Below are 17,719 nucleotides of genomic sequence, written 5' to 3'. Positions count from 1 at the left end.
GTGGCCTTGGGCAACCTGGTCTGGTGGGAGGTGTCCCTGCCCATGGCAGGGGGGTTGGAACTCGATGATCTTCAAGGTCCTTTCCAACCTAAACCATTCTATGGTTCTATGATTCTAAAATTGCTCACAGCAGAACTGCTGGTCAGTGCTCAACAGTTAATATTCATGAGCTGATCTGCCCCTCTCTCTCCCCACCCTCTTCTTCTTTGGTTGTTTTTTTCCTCTCAATATACTCAGTTTTACCATGACTTAATCCCATCTCTAGTGCGTCAGAAGCACATAAAAGAAGTATTTCATAACTCAGGGATGTTTATGACAGCCCTGTATGCCCATGCTGATGGATTCCATCACACCTTCTTTGATGTTTTTACTGTATCTTTGCCGAGTGCTGCTACGAGCCATTTACCAATTCATAAGTGAGGTATCAAATTGTTTTGGAGGGCTGCAGCACGACAGAACAAATTATAGAGAAGACTTAATTTGTATTATGGTTCAATACAGTCAATTAAATATTGCACAGATTAGAAAGTAATTTAACATTTAAGCTTCAGTTGTTAAAAAAATCCACTGTACATAGCCTCCAAATTATTTTAGGTCTCCTGTGATTTCAGTCACTGTTGCAAATGTCGAGGATTTTAAATGGAAGCACAGATAAAGTCTCAAATCAGATAAATAAGCTGTTCCCATGATGCATGAGTCCTTCTTTTTAAACATGATGTCATGATTATATTTTATTTATACATTAGAAAGTTTTTTCCTGGTGTTAAACTTAAAGAGGTCCAAAATACCCACCCTCCACCACGGCTGCCGTCTTCCCTCTTCCCCTTAAGTTTGCTCTGGTCTCTCCCAGTAGCCATTATTTTCTCTCCTTTCCTCCATTCTATCCCCCCGCTTCTCCTCTTCCCCCCGCTTGCTCCCCGTGCATCACATTGAATTGATTTAGCTGCCTCTGAGATCTGTAGCATTTCTAATTTCCCTGAGGCTGCTTGGCACCTATCATAAATTTTTTCACCCCTTATCCTCATCTTGCCCCTTTATTTCCATGCTGTAGCCTCCAGTGCCACTAAATCAATTAAGTCAATCAATTAAGTACTTGGAGGGTCCAGCAATCATGTCAAATATGTGAGTTAGATGGCACGAGAAAGTCACTGCTTTACTCTCGCTATTTCTCGTTTAATGAGGTTGTCTATTTAGTGGAGCCTGGGGCACAGTGTTAAGAGCAACAACAAAAAATATCCTGCAAGCTGCAAAGCCTCCTTTAAAAGCTGCCCCACCGAAAGCGGGAAACATGCACCATACAATATTCTATCTATATGGACAAGTTTCACAGGGATTTCAGTTGCGCAGCCTTTCACCTTGAATAACTAAACGGTGAGCCCGTTTTCAGGCAGGAGTTACCAACTGGCAGCTCCTCCGTTACCATTTCCACGCTATCGACACTGAGATGTGGGTGACAGACATGGCCTGAGCATCCTCTGCATTTCTATTCCTGTCCGTTCACTTCTATCACATTTGAATAAGCAAGAGTGTACTTAGCGTGTCACACAGAGCTCCCCAAACATCAAAATTACCCACCAAACTACAGAATCCTTCATGGATTCATAATAAAATAACTTTATGAACTCTAGTTTTAGTCATGCCACTGTCCACACGCGAGTCCCCCGTACTCCAACTGACGCTGTGATAACTCAGCAGCACGTTAGGAAATCAGGCACTATAGGAAGACTAACGAACAAATCTTAGAACCTGAATCTAATGTGGAAAATTACGGCAATGCTTTAACAAGAAGCTTAGAGAGCCAGAAATGCAATAGTCCGCTAACCATTACTGACTGCAACACATTGAGTGAAAACAACGAATTGTAAAACACGTGATTGGTTCTGAGATGAATTTGGTCTCTATTGCTGCAAGAAACGCTGGAGTGGCACAGATGTGTGGCCAGCTCCTCCCCGACACCCCGGAGGCTACCGCCCGGCTTCGTTAGTGCTGCTCAGGATGCCCATACTACAGCACTTGGTCAAATGTTCTTCACGGCCGTCTCTTTACAATTCCTGTTTGGTTTAGCTGAGATTTGCAAGGATCACGGGGACAACAACTGGTCACAAGCCCTTCTCTAATTGCCTATGTTTGTGCTGCAATGCTTCTCTGCTGTTGTGTTAAAATATTCTTCATAGAGGTGGTCTGGAACTGCTCAGCTCCACCACAAACACCCCACAGTCCAAAAACACCCTAAAGGAGCAGACACAAACCACCTAAATTCTCTACAGCTGCAGATTCTAATCCCAGACCTGTCTGGTTTTATAACTTTCAGGCAAGGATGCAGACAACTAAAAAAAACAAAAACCACCCACCCCCCCCAAACCCCCTTGCTGGCATGGAGTTTTCCCTGGTACCCATTAATGGTACATGTTAAGCAGTTGTCAACCTTTCCACTCCCTTTCCCCCTAGAGACAAGTGTGTTTGAATGGGACAGCGTACAGACAATTTGGGGAAAAAGTCAACGATCTCAAATGTCAGTGAAACAGAAAAATGAGTCAGTAAATCGTATTTGCACCACAAACTTTCCCACGTTGTTTTCTGGGACTTAATATTTGGGTGGCAGATGGGGCGGCAAGGCGTCAGCCTACTGAGATACGCAGGGGACAAGCCGGTGGGGGAAAAACAACAACATTCCCCTAACCAGTGCCGAAATGCTCAGCTTAATCTGAAATAGCAAAAATTAGGCAGCTTGGTGTGTTTCCAAGTACAGTTACCAACGACTCCAAACTCCCTGCGAATTACTGCTGGACACAGCACAGGGCGACCAAGGGCAGAGCTGGTGACAGAGCTCATCCACCCAAAAGGCCAATTGCTCCCCCAGCGCTGTCAGTGCGTTTGCCCACGGCCCTTCCCTGCCTGCCTGGTGGTTCCTGGGCGCTCGGCGCAGTATAAAAACATTTCACTGGCATTGTGGGTGGTGTTGATTTCTCAATTAGTGACTTTCACAATTAGGAATTTCTCATTGCCCCATCCCTGGAGGTGTCCAAGGCCAGGCTGGACGGGGATTTGAGCAACCTGGTCTCATGGAAGGTGTCCCTGCCCATGGCAGGGGGGTTGGAACTCGATGGTCTTTAAGGTCCCTTCCAACTCAAACTGTTCTATGATTCTGCGACAGGCTGCTACAAATCATGGTGTTACTGCTGCAGTCTCCTCTGCCTCCACTAGGCACATGCTTCTCATTATCATTTTTCTCTTCTATTATTTTGGCCCATTTTCCAAAGATGACTACAAAAAAGTCTTTGGATTTTGCTCCCACGTGTCAGAAAGGCAAGAGGGGAGCCATTCACCCCGACCATACAATACAAAAGGGGACGTTTGAGGAAAGGGGGAAAAATAGTGCACACAAGAGAAATAGCTTTATAAACTTTGTGTCTAAACCAAATGCAAGAGAGGAAACATACTGCAGAAAGGCCTTAGAAGCCGGAGCTTTGAGTGTGAACATGACTGAGACTGAACACGTGCTACATCCTACACAGCCAAAATGAATGATCCAGCCCTGAATCTTTTTTGACCCAAAGCCACTCGTGGAGTTCGGGCTGAGCAATAGGTTATAGATTTTCCAAAAAAAACCCCAAGAATAGGAGCAGAAAAGGAAGATGTAACCTCTAGAGTGTCCTCCAAGCCTAAAGGGACTTCCCAGATGGCAGCCTTTAAGCATGTCTTCACAATGAGAAGAAAATAAGTCTGTCTAATCCCTGTGCTTCTTCCATACACACTGATTTTGCAGACAATAACCTAACGACTGACTTTTCCAAGTGCCAGCTTCTAAAAGGCATTTCAGTGCATGAGCTTTGCAATAAAAACACTTGGCACGAAAAGCACACTTTGAGATTATACGCAGATCAAAGCTTGGTCTACGTATCACAAAGGGGCACATAAAATATGGTGCCGATAAAGAAAAGAATCAAGACAGATTTAGCCCCAGCTATCATAGACTCAGTCCCTCCAGGGGGTCAGCACTCTGGCTGTGACACAGCAAAGCACCCAAAAGATATGTAAATTTAATTTCCTCTTAATAACAACAATAATAAACTCTTGAGAGCCATTCTCTTCCTGCAACCGTGGAGACCGAAGCAAAAACCAGACTGTGTGACTTCTCAAGCTCACGCGGCAACGTGCAGCTGAGTCGGGAAGGAGGAAAGTCCGTGAGCATAACCGTACGTGTAAGGATGGGCACGTCTTCACGTGAAGCCCTAGACTAAGCTCAATCTGTACCCTCCAATTCATCCTACATAAAGACAAGCACTTAGCGGAAGTACCCCAGGTAGGAGCCTGGTTGGTTGGACTCCAGAAGAGAATTTAAAAGGGTACATCAGCCTTAGCTAAAATCTGAATTAATCCTTACCATCTCCTTTGCTTGATGAATAAAGTATCCTGCTACTGCCTGTATCTTACCTGGGGAGTAAGAGCAGCAAATTCTTCAGCCAGCAAATTCGAGTGTCCTTGTTCGTGCCTCCTGTGACAAGCACGTGCAGTGGTGCTCTCCACCAGCCTGGGGTTGTCCTCAGCCGAGACCCCTGGCGTACACCCGGAGTCAATTAAGTTGGCGGGACTGAACTTTGCCAGCGCAGCAGTCTAATTGTGATGAATGGATCTATGATATTGAGCTAGCTGGATGTTCCAAGAACCTAATTTGTGAAAGAGAACACCACTAAGGTAATAAACTTCTGTCTGGCTCTCATAATTTGTAATAATGTCTGACAAAGACCAGATATGAATTTAGTTATTGTTCATTGTCTTTGGAAGTAAATGCTAAGCTGCTCATGCAGAAGATCCATTTATTAGATATATGAACTTGTGAAAGGAACAAAACAAAACTGGAACGCAGACATGGCCAATTTCGTATCTTCACTTCAAAGGTTTTTCAATTTTTTATTGTACCAGGACTGAAAGTAGCTTGCTAAATCTAAACCCCTTGTCCAATTACTATTAATCCCAAGTTATATTTTAAATGTGTACTTGCAAATATTGTTCCAGGACAAAGAAAATTCTAAAGGGCAAGGAAACATTTTCATAAAGCTTTGGAAAAACAAATGTCCGACACTAAAGCCATGATGCTGGACCTCTCGTGAGTCTCATAGTATTTTCTTTTTGTTTCTGCATCAGACATGGTCATTGTTTTATCAGCATGGTTAAAAAAAAGAAGGATTTGCACAGGGCTATCAAGAAGCAGCAAACCTGATCCTTGGTACCAAAGTCAATGGCGCTCCATGGCCACAATCAGCTCAGTAATGCAACATGGCCCTACACTGCAACTGTATGGGACCACCTATAGACTACAATACATTGTTTTACTGTGCCATTTCACTTTTTCGACGTGGTGTACAAGTAACAATAGTTGTCTATAAGGGTACTTCTTTATTCTTTGGGATGGCATTTGCCCAGTGGCCACTGCTGGGTTTCCAGGGCTGTAACACATCTGCCTGAGTGTACTCCCCCTTAGCCCCTAACTCATCACCTTCTGCAAAATGGTCAGGAGACTGAAATAGCCAATATTGCCCTCTACTCTCAAGCCAAAGCTTGCATACCACCGAAGCATAGCATCTCTGACCATGCCTTGTATTTTTTCCTGATATAGTCTGAAGACTGTAAGACTGTTATTGATTAAATCTTGAATTTGAGGGAGCACAATACTGAGTAATGAGACAGTCAGTTTGTTACAGTGTCACTGAACCTCTCCATATTTTTATTGCATTCATCTTTATAGCCCATGAATGTCTTTTGAGAAGCCTTTACTTTTACAAGGTTCTTTTGTTCCTTCACACCAATGTTCTCACCTCCTGAAATGCTTTTGATTTACATGAACAGCCCAAGAAATCCCTTCATACAGCTCCTAGGAGCTTTGGAGGTAATTTTTGGCTTTAACTCTCTCAGATCTTAACTGCTTCAGATTCAGCAAGCATTATGACCCACCCTCTTCTCGTAGCCTGTGATTTGAAAAGCTCATCAGTGAAAACCAGCCCCTGATTCTCTTGATTTGTCATGCAAACCCTATAAAGCAGAGCTTGCAAAGATCACAAAAACCCCACTCATACTGGCAATACTAAAATTTAAGTTGCACTGGATAGTCATCAAATGGCAACTTTCTTTAACCATAAATCTACTTGCAGAATGTTCAAACTTCTATGGAAAAAGTGAAAAAGGACAGGAGGGATTTATTTTATATTTATCTATCTGTCTTCCAGATACTCATACCAATTTAATAAGAATTTAAAGGGGGCTGAGGGAAAGCACATCTACAGAGAAGAATAAGAATAGAAAAGGACTCTACAAATTCACAAACTGTATAACCAATATGTCATGTTCATGAGCCAATTGAAAATTAAAGCAAAAAAAGTTGAGAAGTTCACGTGACACGATGTTTTATACCTTTCAAATATAAAAGCAATTTCATAATCAGAAGTAAACCAAAGCATACAAGCAAGAAATCCTGTGTTCCACAACGATAGATCAGTTCCCAGTGGCACAGTATTGAACTGGACAAAAACCTACTCACTTCAACTCTCCATCTCTAATGGCTTAATTTTCTAGTGGGAAGCATATAAATACACAAGTAAAGGAGATATCCTGGAATGTCTCCTACCACAGGCATCGGTTTGCATATGAGAAACAATTGAATTTACGTTTATACCATAAACAGGGAAGCCTTTCATCCAGGGGTCACCCTTCTCTACTACATTATGGCAGGAAATGCTCCTGGTTCCCAGCAGAGGTGTCTGAGCTGCTGGACATTCTTCCCAAGGCAGAACTGAGCAGACTCTTTGAAACGACTAAGGACCAACCTCTATCAATATTCTAAGATCTCAGATTTTTCCATAACTGAAGGGGTACGATCACAGACCATCATCATGACGCCTGTGCTGAAGGTGCATGAAAGCTGTTGAGGCTGAGAGAGTTGGGGCTGTTCAGCCTGGAGAAGAGAAGGTTCCGGAGAGATCTTACTGCCGCCTTCCAGTCCCTAAAGGGGGCCTACAGGAGTGCTGGGAAAGGACTTTTTATTAGGACATGTAGTGACAGGACGAGGGGGAATGGCTATAAACTGGAAGAGGGCAGGTTTAGATTAAACATTAGGAAGAAGTTTTTCACTTTGAGGGTGGTAAGGCACTGGAACAGGTTGCCCAGAGAGGTTGTTGAGGCCCCATCCCTGGAGGTGTTCAAGGCCAGGCTGGACGTGGCCTTGGGCAACCTGGTCTGGTGGGAGGTGTCCCTGCCCATGGCAGGGGGGGTGGAACTCGCTGATCTTCAAGGTCCTTTCCAACCTAAACCATTCTATGATTCTATGACTCAGTGTACCTACAGGTTAGCAAAAGATGATTCTGGAGACATGAGATTTACAATTCAGAAACATAATCGTTAACTACCTATCCTGGTCATAAATAGCACACTGGCACTTCATGCCATTTTATTTTCAGTCTTCCTACAGAAAAAGAGAGGAAACCATTTTCTCTGAGTTATGGTTGCAAGTATAAACATACTTCAGATAACCTCATAAATGTGCCACTCCTTCATTTGCTCAGGTCCCCCAACAGACCCTTAACCTAGGACATAAAGAATCCGTAGCAACACGATGAGTGTGTGCAGTACCTGAGCCCTACGATAAGAATAAAATGAAATGTAAAAAGCAAACCTCAAAGAGACCCTAAAAAAGAGCAAAAAAACTTGAAGTATTTTTTGGCTCGATTTCGGGGTTTCTTTCCCCCTGCATTATCCCAAGGCAGGAATTTCTGGAGTCACACTCAGTAGGTGCTTGGTGCATTGTGTGACAACAGTTCTCCATTTCAACTCAGGCAGTGGAGAGTATTTCTGAGTTCTGCCCTGGCACCCTCCGAAAGGGAGCCCTAAAGCTCCCATTTGCATATTTTAATGCCCAGAGCTGTTTCTTCTGCGCTCATTTCCATGTAAAGCAGGCTGAATGTTTGGTTTTAGTCTTCTCCGGCTAATTGAAACCTCCAAAAAGCAAACTTTGATTAAACCAGCCCGCATGCAGACATGGCCCAGCAGAGAGCACAGCTCAGCTACACTCGCTTTTCTCTCTCCCAGCTTCGCTCTTCTGTCCTGGCAGCGGGTGTCACACAGGGTCTGCCTTTCAGAAAAGCTGTCAGGCAGCGCTGCCCTCACCTTTTACTTAAAGGCACGCAGCAGAGCCTTCCATAGCTTTGATGCACGGATGCTGGCTTCTGTTTTCTACCGCTTATTCCTTTAGTCCTCCCCTCCAGCCCCCTTAACAACTTCTGCGCACAGCAGCACATCTTCTGCTTCTCTTCTCCTAATCAAAACTGAACTCCCTCATTACTCCACTCTCAGCACTAAGCTAAACGCATGTACAGGTTACACTCTCACGTGCTTTACACTTTAAAATGCTTCCAAATTCCTGTATCGTTCACAGGAGTGCATTTGGCTAATTAAAGATGCCATAAGCCTATAAAACCTTCCACAAATGAACTCAGCCTTTTTAAAAGCAAGGACACCATCAAAAAAATTGGATTCAGATCCATATTTTGACTACCTAAAAAGAAAAAAAAACCCACACTTGGAGCTATGCAAAACAGGGGAGAGGAGCCATATGCAATATTTTCAGATAACCAGACTTCTCACTCGCTTTAAATGTCAAGGCACTCAAATTAATTAGTGCTCTGCCTCACCTATTTCACAACGCTCCCTTTAAAGTCTGCAGGAACGTAGCCGCTTGCTTCACTGGGAGTACAACGATGCAGAATTAGGACGGGAACCGCAAAGGATTAAAAAATGTACAGGTAGAGTCCATTAAATGCCGCTTTTCCTAGAGGAGTGCTACAATGCAGGCACACGTTAGGCACTGCTGTAATTCCCCGATTACCACCAGGTGCTGTGTAGCGCAACGGGAGATGCTGTTGCAGCCCTTAGGCTGCGTGACACGCCGTCGCCTGCATGCTGAGCGCACAGCGCATGAACCAGAAAGGTTATGAGTACAATTATCTCATTTAGGAAGGCAACTTTTACGAATAGCCATGGATATATTGAGCAAAGATCTGTTGGCATCTGAAATTTATTACTTATTCAACTGAAAGACAGGCGTAAAGGCAGGTATTTGGGTTGGGTGATCGTTGACAAATAAGAGCATCCGATGGGCAACTGCTGTCTTTCCTCCTCTTCTCCTTCCATGGGGCCACTTATTATATAAACCGAGCAGAAGAAAAGGCATTTACTCGTCCATCTGAACTATCAGATTGAACAAGGCTCTTGCCGACGTCCCTGTAAACACAACCGTGTTCCTGCGGGCAGAACACCATCCACTGATTTTATTGCCAATAGAGATATATTACTGTCATCCTGCGAACTTCAGGTAACTTTAAAAGTAAATCTTCCCGTAGTTTTCCCTCTCCCATTACACTGACAGCGAAGGTTGTCGGTCTCCCTTGCACCTGACCCCAGCAATAGGAGAGGTTAAACAGCCTACAAGTCAGCACAGGAATTCACAAACGTCGCCGGTAGTATTGCTGTTTCCAGGGCTAACGGGAAATTATAGAGCAGCCTACCAGACAAAATGCACTGAATAGGCAAGAAAATCACCAGCACACCCGGGGCGTAATGCTTCCCAGCCATCTCCAAGAGGAAGGAGCAGCCGATTTCAAAGGGGGACGTAACTTTCTCTTATGGCACCCGCTGAAGGTCCCCCACCGCTCTCCAGGGAGGTTTCAGTGCATCTCAGCCGCCTGCGCTATTATTATGTCAGCATTTCTCCCACTAAATCCTTTCCTGAGCAGTTTGAAATCCAGCCATTATAGTTCAGCATGTGCTGAAAATAGGCCTGAATTCTTTTTCTAGTGTGGTTTTTTTTTTCTTTCATTTTTCTAGTTAATGCACTAACCTGCCTTAAAAATATCAGTACTTGCAAACAACTCCTCCACCCCGAGCAACTCTGTATTTTGGGGGCTCTTCTATAAGGCCAAATCACAGCTGGACTCAGAGGGACTACAATGTGGTCTTCTTATCCCAAATTATTTATCTGAATCACAAAAGGGTAGTGATTATAGGCCAAAAAAACCCCAATATAACTCTATATTTTGAGTTTTCTGTTGTGGGACAATACCTCCCCGGAGGGATGCAGTGCCGCTCCAGTATATAACGGGATCCATAACAACAACCATTTTTATAACCAAAAGCTGACTTTTGAGTTTTCAGTAAAATTCACCTCAAATTCTGTTTAAGCATACCAAACACTAAAACTAGACAAAATCGGAAGCGTTTGCATAGTAATTTTTACTACAACAGCTCTATAGACAGACACCCACCCCCATACGCAACGGAGGCCAAAGGGCAGTTGGGAACGAGCTCGTAGCGCGGTTCCCCTTACCATAAGACACAGCGCAGTACCTCCCTGTCTTAAATCCATCCCGGGGTGCCTGGATTAAACCATGGGAAGCCAAATACAGCCAAATGAGACCATCACTAAAGTCATAAAATCTCATTTTCTGCCTTTTTGAAAGCAATCAAATTTTCACCCTTTTCACACTGAAAAATACAACTACAACAAATTCGCACAAATTATTTCAGTTTGGCTAAAACGCCTGGAATAGCTTTATTTTATCTTCGTGCCAATTAGTGTCAGAACTCTCACAAAGCATCTCCTGCGGATACTCACTACCTGAAAGCTGAACTCAGCTGTAGACAAGAGCGTTTCCAGACGAGAGGAAGGAGAGAAATTTCAGCCTTCCCCTGTATGCCAAGTGGTAGGAGGAAAGTCAAAGTTCAAAGGTCTACATCCCCAAACCCTTGGACTTCACAATGTGCAAAATTACAGCCGAGTTTTGCCTTTTGGGATCTCTTTTTAACAGTGACAAAACTGCCATAATACAACGTAAGGCTTTTACAACCGTCGTACAGCAAACTGGGCATCTATGAAATGCATCTCTACGAGCTTGTGGCTATGAAAAATCCCTGTGGAGTACTCTGAACCATCTAAACTGTCTAGGGCACAGCCTGAAAGACCAATAAGAAATGAATTACAATAGTCAATAAGGGATGTAATTATGGAAGGAGGTTCTTCTGACATTTACATTTTGCTAACTGTCAAATGGTGTTCGTGAAATGGGTTATTGTTTCCCTTTTAAAGTATCAGAAGAATATAAATACCTTATAAGAGCGCTATGCAATGTTTTTAAGTCCCCTACGCTGCCGTATTCTAATTAGATATATTTATTGCACATAGAACAGTATATGCCATGTCTTAGTATTCATATTTACAAGTAGAAAGACAGGAAACTGCCACGCAACAGGGCAAGACTCCCAGTTGGCCCGAGAAATCTTTCCCACCCAGAAGCTGTGGACAATGCATTCTAATCCCTGTAAGGCATAAGAATGGCCACAAATATCACGATTTTCAAACGTACATGCAAAATTTGACTTTGCTGTTTTTCAGTATGCTCTTTATTGTAATTAGGTAATATTTTTATCACTGTAGTCCTTAGAATTCTTCAGCATGGTCCAAGACCCAACATTTCTTACAACAAGTTCCTATAAACAAATAATTCTGATAAAAAAACCTGAATTAAAAGGTAATCCCAGAGAGTTTATACTTTAATTCCAGCCTTCGAAAGCTAAAGGCCAGATGCCCCTTGGGACACCTCTGAGCTGCGTGGCCAGAGTAGCTCCTCCTCATAAACCCTCAGGCACGGAGAAGTCCTTCACTCACAGCCCTGGCAGATGCCCTCCGTCACTCCTCTGGCCCTTCCTCCCAGGTGAGTACGCTGTAGGCGGCTCAACCCTGAAATGCCAGGGTGAGCTTGGTAGAAGGGGCGGTTGATTTGCGGAACCATTCCCCAAGCCACACTTCTGCAGGGTCAGAACAGAAACAATAGATGGCCAGAAGAACGATTTCATGGGCTGGATCTACAAGCCACTAGGTGGGCTGTCCTCACCCAGGCAAATGACAACAGGGTGACTACCAAGAGGCAGCACAGCTCTGCATGCCAGTCTGTAATCACAGGGTACCAGCAGTCCTCGCATCATGGATTTTAACAAGTTTCTAGGATGGGAGTGTTTTAAGGAGGGATTTGAAGACAAAATAAGGAGGTACTGCAGGAATACGTGCAATGAATTGCTCGAAAGTATGATGGGCAGGATGGGAAGAGGCTTGGAGGCGTTTATTTGAAAACTGAATAAATGGAATGATGAAAGTTGGTAGTGTGGAATGATTCCTTGAAAGTGGATGAAGAGTAAAGGCAGCCAGGAAGACCCTGGGAAAAAAAAACCCCACAGTTAGGCAATGGGCTGATAAAACAGAGAAGGCAGATTCAGCGTAGGAATGCAAAGAGAAGTGTGACATGATCAAAAGAATAAGCTGAAGCAGCAATCTTGGCAGTCACGATGGATTTCAGAAATAAAAGTCACATTTGTCAAGGACAAAGAAAAGGGTATCAATCGAGACACAAGATGAAGAGAGGCAGGACTGGGTTTTAGCTGTAAGCATGACAATAAACGCTGCATTTCAGAGCAGTTAAGAAAAATCTGCAAGATCTGGAGTTAGCCTGGATGTGACAATCGAAAACAAGGTTGAGTCAAAAAAGGCCGCTGAGTTTACAGGGCTGAATAATAGATGATGCGGATATTTTCCTCAGCACTCTGAAAAGGAGAACAGAGAAAGACCTTTGGGAGTCAGGATTAAACGACCCGGTTTAGCCACATTAAGCTTGAACTGTGGGCTACACCTGTAAGGAGAGCGCTGGACAGACAGGTCAAGCTTTGAACAGAAGCAGACAAGGGCTGACATCATTTGGTTTGACACAATAACCAAATTTATATTTGAAAGTGAAGTAATTGATAAAAAGCATAGCAGGAAGAAAAAGTGATCAAGGACAGAGAGCACCCAGGAAATCCCAGATGAAAACTGCAGGAGAGGGAAAGTTTTTTTGAAAGAGAAATTAGAAACACGGGGGCAAAATCCAGAGACAAGAGTCATGTCATGGAAGCCAGGCAGAAGGACTTTATTGAAAATGAGCTGAGAAGTTAATGATGCTAACAAAGTCCTGCACCTGAGATCAACCAGGGGAACTTTGGGAAGATCAGTTTCAGACAAATGAAGGGGACAAAATCCACCTGTGGGAGGTTCTAGCTTGGAACTGGAAGGAGCCCTGGGCAGGGACCATTAATAATCTCCTGGCCAATACTATGGCCGGCAAACACAAAAATGGAGTCAACTAATCATACCATCTCTCCTGCTCGCTGCAGAGTGAGTAGAGTGCAGATAAAATTAATTCCTTCTTTTATTTCTGTTTTTAAATATTCAGAGACGCTCAGTGATAGAGACTTGACAGTTTGACATTTCATCTGCTCCAGCACATGTGCTTCGAGGAATAACTGCAGATCCATAATTGTACCTCGATTTCTGGTCATAGATGCCAGAACCAACAGATTTCCAGTAAAGTCAAGAAGTACCTTTGGTAAATTTTAAATGAGATATCTTCTGCCAACAGTGAGAATTTCAATCTTGCTAAAATTCTCTTTCAGCCAAGTTTAGCTGTCCTGTTAGCAATCTATCAGCATAATTAACACCATCAGTCACATCCAATGGAGAAGAGCAGCAAATCCAGGGGTTATCAGCACAAACCCGATAAAGTCCCAGAACAAGCTGGAAAATGCTTTACAGAAGTCTTAGTGACAACTTTGAAAAATCTGTGCATTATAAGGTCAAGAGAGCTTAAGAGGTCAGGGAGATGGGTAAGACGTGGGCATCTAAAACAGTGGCTGGATTGTATCGCAGCCATAACATTATCTCACTAGAAGAGAACAATCTGAGGCCAGCAGGATTATAACCATTATAACCACCCACTACACATATTATTTAACTGGACATCGTGAAGAGTTGCAGCAGAAGTACAATCACTAGTTCTGTGGCCAGCATGAAAAGGCAAATTCTTTTTTTTTTTTCGTACAAAATGCTGCCGGTAAGGTCTGGTTCCCCCTTCCATGGAACAGGGAGGTATTATTCACTGAGTAACACCTTCTCAGGTAGGTAAACCCTGCTCTGCATGAGAGTCATATAATCCTCCTCACAGCTACTAAAGGTTAGAGTAAGGGATGGATAACGAGAATGAGAATAGACAGTCAACATGAAATACATATATTTATACACAGTTTTCCTTTCTGGATTTCATAGTGACAGCCTGAAGAAAATGGCTACGGATTAAATTCATAACATGACTAACACACTGCAATACTTTTCTGCTATACTATAACCCAATCAGACACTTACAGTATGCCTAGAAATTTTACAAACCCATAGGCTGTGCCTAAGCTCTGTATTTTGATAAAGATACGCGTCAACATCTCTGAAAGAGTGGCAAATCTCTCCAAATTATATAATAGACAATGCAAATGAAACCCACTTTAACAGAAATAATTCTTCACTTAAAGCCAAATAGTATTTTTTTTTCTTTTGTCTTATTTCTCTTTCACAGTGTCTGAGTTTTCCATTAGAGTCAACAGGATTTTGCAATTAGAAAGAACAAGAGTTTAAAAGTATACCTCATTATGTGAACGTAGACAAAAATGTTTTCCCAAGTACTTTATAGAATTTAATTATTGGTTTTAAATACATTTTTGGAAAGTAACCTACAGTAAATAAAGATTTATTGTTACATAAATAAACAATGAGACAATTACAGCCTCTTTATGGAGGCCATATTAGTCATGCACGTCTAATGAAGCATTACTAAGCTATCACAGGGAGATAGCCTGATGTGTGTGATTAACAAAATAATACTCATAAATAGCTAACGAACAATGATGGTCCTTTAAAAATTTTGCATATCTTGCTGTATTGAGAGTTATGGGTTTTGTCGCTTTCCAAGGAACACGTTAAGCACTAAGTTCCACCCTGAAAAGGAGAGTATTAAATAGCACAATGCAACTATTTGCATTTTTGCCTTCTACAGCCCATGTTTTGAAAATACAAAAGAAGTCTCATGAAAGTCTACTAATGAAGAATACAATTCATCTTGTGCTGTACTCATTTGAAAGATGGCGTCTTGAGATGTCACCCGGGTGCAGGGGGAACAGGACAGGACACATGATCATAAATTATTTGTATATAATATGCAGCCATGAAATCTCTGAAGTAGCATTAGATAGAAAAAGTCTGGGTTTAGTAATAATTGTGGTGGATTTTTTACGTTAAAAAAAAAAAAATTATTTTCTTCAGGTGAGGTATATATTTGGCAAATATATTGTGAAGAAGGCAACCAGGATGGATGGCCAACACATGAAAGTAGACAAAAAAGGTACATTTATAAGAAAATATAGGGTCAAACCCCATGTGTAATAACAATTTGTGGCACAGAATGGGAGAACACCCTGTTAGTCAAATTAAATGCAATTTTGGATTACACAGCTAATGTTGGGGCTTTAACAGCAGCACAATTTGTGGCGGTGTGCCTGCGTGCGTGGGCTCCTCCAGCAATTGGGTGAGTCCACGTAACAGTATAGGCAACCCCCAGGCTGGCAGGGTGAGCTCTGCTACGCACGGCCCTTCTGTCACGTTCTAAATACATTGACAACTGCGTGAAAAGGGGTATGAAGGGACCTCTTTAGATTAGTCCATGGTGTAGGATGATGAAATATAAGATAGAAGTGTTATTATTTCTATCGCAGTGCTATAGATGAAACTAAATTGTATTGCATCTACAGTGCAAACTCACAGCAAATCCTTCTTGTATTTTTCTCGCTGAGATAAATTCTTCCCAAATGATATTCCACCTGCAACCTGATCTCCTTCATGGGTAAGTTTAACTCAAAGGGCAGAATTCCTGATGGCTGGAATAACAGCATTATTACAATCAATATTTTTTGATGAACGTATTAAAGACAGCTATAAAGTACAGTGGGAAAAATCTTGCGTATCATTTTCAGTAGTAACCCAACGACAGCCCTTCATCTGTAATGAATTATGGAGCAATGCCCTTAAATCATCTGTATGAAGTCAGCTATGACACTCCTGATTTTAAAAAATTTGCTAGTTTTGAGCTACAAATTGATTTTTTATTGTGATAAATTAAAATCCAATAGTAGCCTACAAGATACTAAACATACAGGAGCCTACATTTTTTTCAGAAAACTTTCTTCTCTTTTCTGTCACATCAGACTGCCATTGTGCCAGACATGACAGCAACAGCCAATGATAAAAGTTAAGAAAGGACATTCTAGAGAGGTAAATAACCTTTCCAAATAAACAATAAAGGAGCACTGTGGCCCAAAATATCCTTTTGGGAATTCCAAAATCATGGAAACTTAACTAAGGGAGAAAGCATTTTGGGGGATAGGGAGGGCGGTTAAAGTAAGAGAAAGCAAATGCAAGATCATCCAAGCTGTTCTCTATTAAAGGTGTATTTTTCTCCCTGTTGCACAAATGTGAACATCAGTCTCCAAACTTTATAAACTATGAAGTTTAACACGGATATCAGAAGATCTGTGTGAGCAAAACACAACCTTTTTGCAACCCCTTTTGCTTCCTTCCCATCAAAAGAGTCAGGCTGAGCAATCGTACATCCCCAGTTTTGCCAGCTTGTGGGATTCTCCTTGTTCCTTCTAAATCAAGAATGGCATTATCAGTGTGCTGCATCGCCTAATTGCATCGTCCTTATTTTGCCTTATAGGAGGCTCCACGTTATAGCAGTAACGCAGTTTTCTTTGGGGCTGACTTTAGCACACAGATCTCAACGTGAGACTACAAAGACAGTACTATTTACTGCTACGACAGCTGACATCTCGTAGCATTACACCATGATGAACCGAAGCCGAATGGATGAGACACAGTACGGCATCCCTAAATATCTGTCTCTTGCGCCGTGGGAAGCACTTTCCCTCAGTAGTGGTCCTGCAGGCTCAGAGAGCCCAGAGACACTGTCGGGGTCTGTCCGTGACCCGTTGCTGATGTTACCCAGTGTATTTCAGATGTCGAGATTGTACGTGATTATCAGCAGGTATGGGAATGAGGGGATAACCGTTGGTTGATGAAGCACAGACAGCCTGGATGAATGAGACTATGAAATGGGTCAAGGATGTGAAACTGTGGGACACGGACAGACGCAAGCTGGGGAAAAAGCCAAAGGGATGGCGGTTGTGAAGAACCGGGAAAGGACTTCAGCCCTCCCTTGCTTCAAAAGCTTGGCATGGAAAGCACGATTCTCCTGCTTTCACAAAACCACGTAAAAACTGATGTTAAAAGCTCCCTGGATCCCTCTGTCACAGTCCTGTTCCAAGAAGGGCAACTCAATACTCCTGTCCATCACTCCGGCAGCTCAGGGGCAGACGTCTGGAAGGTGGATTTAAAGGTTTCAGTCTAAGCCCGAGTGAGTGAGTGACAGAGCTACTATAAGGATGATACAGTTATGTCAGATTTAGAGAATACGGTGTCAAAGTTATGAAATGAAGGAGATTTGTTCTCATGTCCCCACCTCTCTAGTTGCAGCTAGGAGAGTGTGGAGGACACTGCAGGAAAGGCAATTTGGCTCACCCACCTTTGTTTCCAAACGCATCCCCTTTTCCCTCTTTATTTTATGAAAAGAAATCCTATGTTTGAAAAACATTCAGAGACAAGTGCCACAGGACAAGTCCCTCTCTCTTTCTTCTTCTTTACTTTCCCAACAAAAAGACTTTAGTCTTAGGAAAGTCACCGTGGCCTCAGTGCAATTTGCAGATGGAAAAG

At 42.7% G+C, this 17,719-nt stretch overlaps 1 protein-coding gene across 2 annotated transcripts in view; it reads right to left on the bottom strand.

Annotated features, from left to right (window-relative positions):
- The window catches only part of DAB1 (Dab, reelin signal transducer, homolog 1 (Drosophila)), a 114,371-nt gene that overhangs the window by 32,062 nt on the left and 64,590 nt on the right, over positions 1 to 17,719 (bottom strand). The gene's annotated exons all lie outside the window — the stretch shown is intronic.

This window comes from Charadrius vociferus, unplaced genomic scaffold, assembly GCF_000708025.1.
Source record: "Charadrius vociferus isolate BGI_N301 unplaced genomic scaffold, ASM70802v2 scaffold163, whole genome shotgun sequence".
Taxonomy (NCBI): domain Eukaryota; kingdom Metazoa; phylum Chordata; class Aves; order Charadriiformes; family Charadriidae; genus Charadrius; species Charadrius vociferus.
The sequence above is the reverse complement of the archived record's forward strand: the minus strand, read 5'-3'. Positions and strand labels throughout refer to the sequence as shown.